We start from the raw sequence: 11,779 nt of genomic DNA, 5'->3' as shown, positions 1-11,779 counted from the left end.
GAAAGAGGTTTGTGGCTGAGTAGAGGAAAATTGTGCCTTTGTGAATGCAATGAAATGCAAAAATAGACATCAAGACCTGGGAAAAATTAATTACTTTGTACAATTCCTTTCAGCTGTAACAGTCCCCACTTTTATTGTCATTTATTACTTCTACATCACCCAGCTGCACAGCCAAGGGATGTCATTTGTCAGGAAACCTCCACACTCAGCTTCCATTGCTCCCAGGGGAGCCCCAGCTCCAGCCCAGCAAGGAGCCCCGGGTGTTTGCAGGAGCACAGCATTGCAGGGAACACTCACAGCTGCTTTGAACACTCACAGAAACCAAGGTGAGAAACTCCATCAAGGCATTCACATCAGGCAGGCTGGGGAAACTGGGTGAATCTGTGGCTCCAGCTGACAAGAAAGGACCAAGCACCTCCCTTGCTTGGGGAAGCTGGCCTGGCTGATTTTCACCTGATTAGAGCAGAGGAAGCCTCAGTTCCCTGTCTGTGGGCACAGATAACAGGGAGCATTACCTGCTAAATTCAGAGAGCAGCAGGAGAAGCTGCTCTGGCCTGCCAGAAGCTCTGAGTTTGCTCCCCAGGCAGCTGTCAGCTCCTGGGACACACCAGCTGTGCCCCGGCTGCCCCCACACCTCAATCTGCTGCCCGTGTCAAATGTCCCCTTTCCCCAAGGCTGCAGGGCTCAGAAAACAGAGGATCCAGACAGTGCCTTATCTCAGTGACAACTTTTTCTGAAATCAGTTGGGAAAAACACGTCCAGCTATTGCCAACAAAGATCTCCCCCAGCTATTGGCACCGTCAGCCCCTGGTTACGTGGCTTCCCAAGCGGCACAAGGGATGACAGATTCATATTAATTCCAGTCAGCAAATGGATTATAAATACTCCCCCAGCCAGTTGCCACCTGATAGGACTGTCCTTGAGTCCTCCAATTGTGGAAGGGACTTGTCAACTCTAAATTTACCCACCAGTATGTATTGTATAAAACATAATACTCTGTCATCCTTGGTAGACACTTGTGCTGCAGCCCAGCATGGATTAGACCAGAAACTGCTGGTTCCATCAGACAGACAGACAGACATCTCACTATTGCTTATCTGCAGCCTTGGATGGCAGGGAGGAGAAGGGGATGGGTTTGACAGGATGCCTTGGTGCCCCAGCCATGGAGTTGCCACAGAGCTCACATCGAGTCTGAGTCAAGCAAGTGATCAAAAGGCAGGCCCACCTCACACCTTGCTGATGAGGTAACAGCTCCTGTTCCTGAGGATGGCCTTTCCCAGCAGGAAAATGTCCCACCAGCGCTGATAAAAGTGAAGCCACTCCAGGATGGGGTGTCCCAAAGCAGACAGAGCTGATTTGGACAGGCTGAGATAGCACTACCTGTGAAAAGCAGGAGGGCAGGAGGCTGCAAGTGTGTACAAATGGACTGTTCACTTGGAGAACCATAATTAGATGGGTTTAAATTTACAAAATGGAAAGTAAACAAAAAGCAAGAAGGAGCTCCACTTTTTCTGGCTTTAGAATGGTCCAGGTGCCTGCAGGTGGAGCAGATGCACGTGTTGGTGGCACCTGTCTGCAGCAGATTTTCTCATCCCAAAGCAAGGGGCTGCATGAGTGGAAGGACAATTTGTAAACCATCAGTTCAGGGCATCTACCCAAGAAAATCTCCTTTTTTCCCCCCTGTTTCTTGTTCGTGCACAAAAGCTTTCCAAACTGGCCAGCTGGAGAAGCCTCTCATCCCTGGCTCTCCACCTAATGGAGACTTGACTGATATTTCCATTATTTTCACTTACTAAACACTTTTTAGCAGCTGAGCCAAAAGACACCTGGCTCTTTTTGGAACCTGTATCTACCTGCTTTATTTGGAAAACCTCAGGGAGAGCAAGGCTGGAAAACAATGCATCAGAAAAATCCCAAGGATTTTTTGCTTTGAGTGACTGTAACACATCTGTGCATTTAGGAAAATATTTCACCTTTGCACCAGGAATTTTTTCTTATCTACATGAGAATCACCTAAACATAACCAAAGTTACCCTCCATTTAATAGCAATTTCTCCAGGCTTTCTCCATGTCTGGAATGCTATAGCATCTTTTAACCCCAAAAATTCTTTTAATTCACGCTGCAACAATGGAGTCACATGGAGTACCCCAAATTCATGGATGCTTTTAACCTCACACTCTGCACCTTAAATCCAGGGCTAAAATTCCTGGTTATTTCCTCTCCACATGTGGGATAGCAAAGGAAAACCTCTCACACCTTCAGAGCACTTGGACACCCCTGAAATGAAGGAGGGGCTGAAAAACTCTGAGGGGTTCAGGATCTTGCTGTGGAACAAAGCTGGGAGCTCAGCAACAGGGATAAAACTAAATATTGAATTGTTACTTTGCTGCACAAGCACTGTGCATCCTGTGCACTCTGGGACACTCAGGCTTTAGGGGGGAAAGGCAGAGCTGAAATAAACCCAAAAGCCTGACAGGGAATGTACACAACAGAGTCACATCCTGAGTGCTGAGGGCCTGGCTTTGCAGCTCACACCACGTCCCTTTCCCTGCACTTTTGCTCATGTGTGATACATATAAAAAGTAGCTCAGAGTGACTCCAGTCCTACAAGAGGCTTTTTCAAAATGAGGATTTACTGCAGGGCCAGTGGAGCTTACAATAAAAATGCACACAGAGACAGCAGTATTCACTGCCCTCAAAACGTAGAACAGAAATCCCTATTGCAGGACATTTTATCCCACTGGAACTTTAATCCAGCTAATGCTAACAAGTGGTTCAGAATAAACGTGGTGGGAATGAGGACAGGAATGGGAACAGGCATCTCTTTCCATTAGATCTCCACCATGGAGTTATCCCTGTCCACTGCCTCCTCCTGCACAGCACCAAAGTCCTGAGCATCAAGGAAAGATCAGCCTGCAGAGCTTTCCCACCCCTGATGAAATTCAAGGTCCCAGGACAGAGATACTCTGGGATTTTCTGCTCTGTTTTGCCACAGCTTCCATCACCTTCAGTGCAGAGCGCTGAACCTATATGAACCTACTGGATCAGGTTCATATTTTGTAAATATTATTGTTCTTCTATGAACTTTGGCATCAATGAGAGTGAAGCTGGAGAGGCTGGAATATGACACAAGGCTTTGGGGCTTGGCGCTGTTATTTGTCCATTTTTTAAAAAGTGGGGAGGAAAAGGATAGGAAAAGGATAGTTTAGAATTGTGGTTAAACACTTTTTTTTTTCTCTAGAGACACTGAGGATTTTGGCTTTGCTTTGTTTATTCTTCCTTGGGACTAAGTAAAGCCATATTTTTAAACATAGGACATCGCCCCCTTTCCTTTTATATGCTGAAATCCTGAGAGTTGCTCTTGACAGGGCTCAGGCTGCTCTGGCTACTTGGAGCTAAATGCATCTTTCAGAGTGTTTTTTGTGGCCTAAGAACATATTTATTTTTTCAGTCATTCCACTTTGATGTACCTTTGTTCACTTTCCAGGGGCAGTCCATTTTCATGACTTTCTTTCTTTTAAATCACAATATGTCAATAAAATTTCTAATTTTTCGCCTCAGTTCTGTTATGAAATTTCAAGCACACAAGAGATCCTTGTAATTCAGATATTTAAAATTTGATCAGCGCTTTAGGATCTCATTGAATCAGTGCTTCAATATTTCCTTAGTTCTCTTTGGGGAGTTTATTATCTTTTTACTTTTTTTTTGAAAATGGATGACTGATCTGACTCTGACACAGAACTAAGGGCACATTATTACTAAAGCATGTTTTGACAGTGAAAAGCATGAAAGCACGGATGCACCCCCTCATTCCAGGATGGAAGCCATGGAGCAGCTAATCCTGAACTACACACAGAGAGGCAGTGATGGAAACAACTTCTGCTGGACACAGTGAAGGGGAAAAAAAAAAAACTCAGAAAATAATTCAAGGTGGAGATTTCCACCTCCCTGGGCCGGCTGTGCCTAAAATGCAAACCCAGGGGATGAAGATCCAGGAGGAGTCAGCCTCCCTGTGTGGACAGTGTCGAGTGTCCCTGAGCTGGAGGTCGGGAATTCCTTGGGCACTGGGGGCTGTGCTGGGGCAGGCATCTGGGAAGAAGCACAGCAGAGCCTGACAGCTCAGAGAGGCCCAGATGTTTTCATCATTATGGAAAAAATCTGGTGGTGCCTCTTTGCCCAGAGAAACACTGGAGGAGGAAATGTCCTCTTGAGCTCTGATCAAGGCTGAACATTAAAACTGCGCTGGGCCAGGGTCAGGAAAACAACAGAAATCAGAGGAAAGGATCTTTTCTGACTCCAGCTCTAAACTTAAACGTGAAGGTGGCCCCCAAAAGTTGCAGTGCCTCCCCAGGGACCTTTTCCCAAATGAGAAAGCCGGAGAACAGGGCCTGCCCTTGGGGTGCCAGTGGCGTTTCTGCAGCAGCAGCAGCAGCATCCCCGTGCTCTCCTCCCTCCCCTCGCAGCAGGTGCTGCCCCAGGGATGTGCACCCTGCGGACACACAGACAAACCCTGGGGATGCTCAAGGACACAGAGCACAGCCAGAACCCTGCAGATCCCTGTGCTGGCTCTAAAATCCAGCTCTGAGGGAGCCCTCCTGTCCCTGGGGGACACAAACCCCCCGTCCCAAAGCCGGGATCCACCCGAGCCCCTTCTCCCGGGCAGCTCCCCGGGGTTGATCCCTTGGCTCAGATTCCTCCTTTCCCAAAACCAGCGCGGCCCCCGCCGGCTCCCCGCACTAATTTTAGCTTTCAAGCACGGCAGATACGATGTCATCAAAAACCAAAAGTAACTCCAAAGCACCGCCCGGGAGAAGAGCGGGCAGAAGAGTAAGAAAGTGGCAACAGCCGACCCCAAATCCTTTCGATTCTACGACAAATAAATCCTACCCGCGAAATTAAATGGCGATTGACATTTTGTGCGTTTCACTCCGAATTTTTTGTTGTTTAATTGACAAATAGAAAGCGTGGCAGTTGCTGGGCTTGATCCGGGCAGGGATCGCACAGAGCTGGTCGGGAGGAAAGCACCAAGGCACCCGAGCACTTCTCCCTCCATTCTGCCAGGTTTTTTTTGTTGGATTTCCGAGACTCCAAGGAAAAAAAAAAAAAAATAAAAGGTGCCGTTTAAAAGGTGTTTTCCCCTCTACCGCTGAAAAACGGGCTGATAATTAAGGCAAAATTTAGGGGGAAAAAAATTCAGACCTGGTTTTATTTATGCGACATTTCTTTGGAGAAATAATAATAATAATAATAATAATAATAATAATAATAATAATAATAATAATAATAATAATAATAATCGCGAAAATATCCAAATTTTGAAAATTTTACTCAGAGCAAGAAAAAAAAGTATCAAGGTAAAAACTTAGAATAACTTTTACAAGATTTTCGTTTCTTTCTCCCCTTTTGTTCTTGCCATGCACTTGAAATATCTGTGTTTTACATACGGTGATTTATAGATTCAGCACGCTGATGAAAACCCTTTCTCCTGCGTGTATTTACCCGTTTCTCTTTCTTATATATTTTAATTTTGCAGGGATTTCTTTCCAACCATTTTCTTTCTATAAAAGAAGCCGCGGGAGCACCCGGAGTTTTTGCTTTCCAGAGAGGATGCAAAAATGAAACAATTCCGAGAAACCGATCCATTCCCCGTCAGAACTTTACAAAACCCAACAACGGATCATTTCCCCACTTCCCAAAAAAAATAAAACCGGCTCAAAGTCCTGGTCCTGCTCCGGCAGGGTTGAGTTTTTCGCGGTGCCTCCGTTTGCAAGATTTAGGAGTGGGGAAGGAGGACCCGGCTCTGCCAAACGCATCTCGGGGCAAAAATAATCAAAATAATCAAAAATAATCAAATAATCGCGGGTCCAAGAGCTCCGTGGTAGCAGGGGGTATTCTTTTCTTCCTTACTTTTTTTTTTGGTAGTTGTTGGTTTGTTGAATTTGGAGGGGGTGTTGGTTTTTGAGGAGGGGTTTTTGTGGGTTTTTTTTTGAAATTATTTATGATTACCTGAAAGAGGCCCGGCAGGAGCTCACCCTGGGGAGCAGAGGAACTTTCCCAGGGCAGCGGGGAGGCTCCCTCGGGGCAGCCCAGCGCCGAGTGCGGCAAAAGCAGCGGGGCCGAAGCGAGAATTCGTTTTTCTGGAGCAAAGGGACGGGCAGGAAGGGCAGAGCGGCCATCCCGGGCAGGCCCCGCGGGAGCGGCGGGGACAGGGACGGGGACAGGGACACACAGGCCTGGCTTGCCCCAGGACAGCCGATTTCATGGCTCTCCGTTGTGGGTCACAGGCGGCGAGCAAAGGGGACACGGCCGGGAGACGCCAGAGAGGAGCCGGGGGTCAGCGCTTGTAACTCAAATCACACGGGTTCATCCTGACATCCATCCCCGTGGAACTGATCCCTCGGGAAGGGGCTGATCCCTCAGGAAGGGGCTTTTCCAGAGGGCCGGGGTGGATCCTGCTGCGGGAGCTGATCCCTCAGGGCCTTTTCCAGAGGGTAGGGATGGATCCTGCTGCGGGAGCTGATCCCTCGGGAAGGGGCTGATCCCTCGGGAAGGGCCTTTTCCAGACAACAGGGATGGATCGTGCTGTGGGAGCTGATCCCTCAGGAAGAGGCTGATTCCTCAGGAAAGGCCTTTTCCAGAGGGCCGGGGTGGATCCTGCTGCGGGAGCCCCGGGGGAACGCGCAGTTCCCGGCGGGGCTGATGCGGCACCCCCGGGCCGGGCGATGCCGGAACGCGGCCGGTCCCTCACCCCTGCGGGTGTGCACGGGCGAGGACAGAACACTTTGAAGACAAATTAAAGCCCGAACACCCTCTCATGTTAAACGTGACTCCCCCTGAGCGGCCCGGCCCCCCCGGGCTCCCCAGGAGCGCCAAGCGCGCCCAGTGACATCGCAAGACGGATCGGATTTTACACGGCCGGCAGGAAGTACCCGAGAAGTCAGACCTTTATCTCCTCTGGAAAGCATCGTGCCGACAGACAAGCCGCAAACACCCTGAAATCTTGCGGCAGTTTCGGGCTTCCCGGCCGAGCACCGCTCGCGTTCCCAGCGGAGCCGCTGGGACCCCTCTGCCCGGGGCAGGCGGATGGGGACAAAGCCCCGCCGTGTTTAGAGCTTTTTGTCCTTCGAAGCAGCCCAGACTTGCCAGTGCCCGGAAGGTATTTCGTTCTTGAAACTGTTTTCCTGTCCATCAGCAGACACCGGTGCGTCCCGGCCGCGGGACGCGTGTGACAAAGCATTGTCACATCAAAATCTCGTCGGTCGTTGAATTCCCCATCCCTAAAAAACACCGTATGGCTCTTGCCCGGAGTGCTTCCCCATGGAAACATAACGAACAAACGCTTTGGGGATTACCTGGACGCGTAAAAAAAACTTTTCTGGGAGCGCAGAAAACCGGCGGGTCCGAAACAAGCGCAAATAACGCGACCCCTGCCCGGGGACGGGGAGAGGGCGACGGGAAGGTCGGAGAACTCCCCCATCGCTCTCTGTTCACCAGCGAACCCAGCACAGTTACAAGTAGAAAGGAAAAAAAAAAAGTTACAGGCAGGGTAAAATTAAAGCTTTTCATTTATCTGCCCAGCTTTCGCTTCAGCCGCGGGGGTAAAACTCTTCCAGCACCCGAGGTGCAAGAACCAGCTGAATTGTCAGATTCCAGGCACGGAGCCCAGGGCAGGAGGGGAAACTCCACGGAGGCATTTGCTCTCCAAGTGCTCCTGCCCGAGTCACCGCACCCGAGTCACCGACGGAGGCGGAAAGAGGCGGCCGGGCCAGCCCCGGGCGCGCCCCCCGGCCTGCGGTGCCCAAAGCGAAGCAGCACCGGAGAGCTTTTACCGGGGCGTTTACCCGAGCTCTGCACCGACTGTCGTGTAATAAACGGAGGGCTCCGTGGTGCTGCTGCACTCCGTGCTGTGCCCTGACAGCATCCGCGCTCTCCCTGCGGTTTTTAGGACGCGATCATTTCCTAAAAACCCGGCGGGGTGAGCTGGGATGGTGGCAGGGCCACCTGGGTCCCCTGGCTCCGGTACCGGAGGAAGCCCCGGGCTGGCAGCGCAGCGGTCCCGGGCGCCGAGAGAGGCCCCCGGCCAAGGCCAGATTCGCACCAAGGTCCAAACTCTTTTTTTTTTTTTTTTTTTTTTGACAGCCGTTAGAGCTTGAAAAGACCGGGGGAAAACAAGAGAATAAAAACTAATTTTGTTAAATGGGGGAAAAAAAGAGGGGGGGAAAAGGAAGGAAGAAAATGAGGTTTTAGCTGCAGCGGAGTGCCTGGACAGCTCCGAAGCATTTTTTCCCCTCTGCAGAATTCCAGAGGAGTGAAAGTAAAACCTTTCCTGGCCCCAGCCGTCCCCAAAGCCCCTCCTGGAGCCCCGGCGGGACCCCGACACGCACGGCGATCCCGCCGGCAGCATTTATTCAGCCAGGGCTCGCCGGTTCGCAGCACCTTCCCAATGGCTTGGAAAGAATTCCTGCCCAAAGGACCCTGGGGAGCCCTCGGGGACCCGCAGAGGTCCCGGGGTCCCGGCGGCTCCCGGCGCCACGGAGGGAAGCGGGAGATTGGCACCGCTTCTCGCAAGGAAACCCTAATAGGCTATTTCTGGACTACTGGCTCTTAACAAATCTATAGCACCTGAAGTGTTAGCACTCAATTAGTGACAAGGTTTCAAACCCCAGCGTTTACTGGCGAGGTATAAACAGAGTCCTCGGAGATAGCTGGGAATTAGAACGGGAGGGGGCCCTGGACATCTTAACCGGCTGGGATTAAGAGGAAAACTTTTTTAAAAGGTACCATCTCTCTCTCTCTAAACAGTCCGAGGTGTCGAAAGCTCCGAGGGAGAGAGGATGTGCCCTCTGGAGCTAATTGCGGGGTTGGGGATTTCTTCTCTTTGTTTGGTTGGTTTCAGCAAGAAAAGTTTTTTGTGTCCTTTTTTTTTCCTTTTTAAGAAAAAAATAGAAAGGAAAAAAATACGAAAGCACCCTAAACCTAGCACCTAGCATTAATCACATTCAGCAATCCCGGAGAGAAGCAACGAGCGGGTGTGAACGACAACCCTGGCCTGCGAGAGGCCGGGGCAGGCTCAGTCCCGAGGGGGCAGCGAGAGCAACCTGCAAACAGAGTGAGGGCAGCGGGGGACAGAACAGGACACCCCCACTTTCCCCGACAGGCAGAAAAAACAGCAGCGGAATTTCACCCTATCTCCCCCACTTACACCCCTGGGTCTACAGAAAGTGTTTCAGGGCGCTCGCTCCTCGGGGTCCTGGCTCTCTTTACCCCTTTTTTCTTTTTTTCTTTTTTTTTTCTTTTTTTAATGTTATTTAAACGCGATCAAAAACGAGTCCGCAAAAGTTCAAAGCGATGCGGGAGAGTTCGGGGTCCCCACCCGCGGGGACACCCGGGCTGGGCAGGACCCTGCGGGCTGCGAGCAGTGTCCGGAGCTGGGGGAAGCTGTCCCTTTGTCCCTTCCTCTGGACAGCCGGAGCCTGGCTTCAGCGGGCTGCTGGAGAGCCCCGAGAAAGGGAGAGAGGGGCTGGGAGAGGGGGGAGGAATGGGTGCTGAGCCCCGACCCGGAAAGTCCGTGAGCTGCTGTACGTCAGTAACTGATTCATCAATCAGCCGGACACAGAGCAGACCTGGCCTCTCTTTGCGGAGTGTTTGCTTTTTCACCAATTATTGCGGCCCTGCAGCTCTTTTTGTTGATACAGTAGTTCTAAAAAGTGCTAATGTTCATTTATCAGGGGGCCGAGCCCGGGACTCCCACTAGTTGTGATTCTTCCAAAAATATAAACACGAAGAGAAGGGCTGAGGCTAAAGCCCCCATTTGTTTCTAAACTGCAGTATTAAAAGTGATGCATTGTTGAAGATAAAGCGGAGATAACGCTGTCTGTCTCCAATGAATGTCTCCCCGACGCATTAATGACATTCCAAATGATAGCTCCGGCTTATCGTTCAATTAATCACTTCCACCCTGTGCAGCCGGGCCCACATCGATCGGCAGCCGCCGTGTGACCGGGGGGCTGCAGGGAGCCCGGCATCCTCCACGAACCCCGCCCCGCCGGGATGCGCTCCGGCCTCCAGGGCCCGGGAAAAGCCCCGGGGCAGGAACGGCCGTGCGAGCTCCGAGCCTGAGCCGGGAAGGAGCCGGGATAAAGGAAGGGAGCGCTGCAAGGCGCTGCTCCCATCCCGCAGGATGGGGACGTCGCCAAGGCGAATTTGAGCGGCGGCTCTGGGTTTGGGGAGGGTCGGGATCGCTTCGTTATTTTAGCCCGTATCTAACCCACCCCTCTAAGCTTGTAATAAAAAGGAGGCAACGAGGTTCAGAGAGCCCGCGGAGGGCCAGGGGTGCCGCAAACACTCTGCAAAGCCCCTCCACAGGCCCCTCTCCCCAGGCTGCCTCCACATTCCCGGGGCACTTCACCCTCGCTCCTGCAGCAGAGGAGCATCCATCCCCTGCAGTTATTTCCCAGGAAAAGCCTGCAGGAAACGCAGCCGCGAAGATCGAGCCCTCCCCTCATTAAATCGCAATATTTCAGGCCTCCCTGTTCACAGGGATCGCTCCGACTGTCATCGCCAGGTCCGGGGCTGCCTCGCCAACAAACCGCTCCCAGCAGCGGCTGCAGCGGCTCCGGCAGCGCCGCCCGCAAAAACATCCGAAATTCAGCTCCTCGGGGTGCCGAGACCCAAAATCCCGGGGGGGTCCGTCCTGCTGGGGGGGTGGGCAGCGCTCACCTTTCCACCCGGCCCGGAGGGTCCCGTCCTGCGGGAGGAGAAAGGATTTGCACAGCTCTGACCCCGCCACTTCCAAGAGCGGGGCTCAGCCAAGGGCCCCCAAACTCACCGCAGCCCTTCAGGCTCTCTCTGCTCTGCTCCCACCGAGCCCATCCCCGTGCCGCTCTCAGCCGGGCGCTGGAGCGCTAAAGGAGATTCTTTATTTATTTCTAATTTTTTTTTTCTGGACCCCCCCTAACCCACCGAGCCCTGAACCGCCCCTCCGCAACCTGCGACTTCGAAGCCAAGGTTTATTGGAGCGGCTCCACGCGAGTTAAATGAACGAGCCCCACCTCTGCTCCATGAACCGGGGGCCGTGCGCCCACCCGAGCTGCGGGACCCGGCCGGGGACAGCGGCCCCTTGCTTTACCTACCCCTCCCATACCCCTGGGTATTTTGCAACACCTTCACCCGCGCTTGTTTTGATTGATTTTTTAATTTTTTTTTTCCCAGACAGTGTCGCATTTTTTGTTTGAAAGCTTTACAAACAAACGAGAGGAAAACCCAGTCGGCATTTCCCTCACCAAAGCCAGGCAGGGGCTGCTCAGAGTCTCTCTGCTGTCAGCTGGACTTTGCAATCATTATGCTGCTTTAGAAAATCTGTATAAACCCTGAGCGCGGATTTCCCCTTCAGCGCGCTTCACACAGCGGCGAACTCACGTTTTTTTAGTTCCTGCCATCGGATATTGCAGAATACTAAAAACGAAACCTCCGTTCTCTCACTTAAAAAAAAAAAAAATTAAATCAGCACATATTTGGTTGATGGTTTCCTCCGGGCCTGTTTATTTAATCTGACTGTATGATAGATAGCATCAGATAGTGACTTTGTACGCATTAGGCCTTTCTTTTTTGTTGATTTTTTTTTTTTTCTTGTTTCAAATGGATGAACAAACCCTCCGCTGCAAGGCTGGATAAATGCAGTGCCGCCCCTTTAAAAGAGCGGAGCTGTTTTTGAGATGTATTACTATATTAGGTGACATGGAACTTTGCATCTCTCATACCATCACCGCAATGTTGGCC

Source organism: Agelaius phoeniceus, chromosome 15, assembly GCF_051311805.1.
Source record: "Agelaius phoeniceus isolate bAgePho1 chromosome 15, bAgePho1.hap1, whole genome shotgun sequence".
Classification (NCBI taxonomy): domain Eukaryota; kingdom Metazoa; phylum Chordata; class Aves; order Passeriformes; family Icteridae; genus Agelaius; species Agelaius phoeniceus.
The sequence above is the reverse complement of the archived record's forward strand: the minus strand, read 5'-3'. Positions refer to the sequence as shown.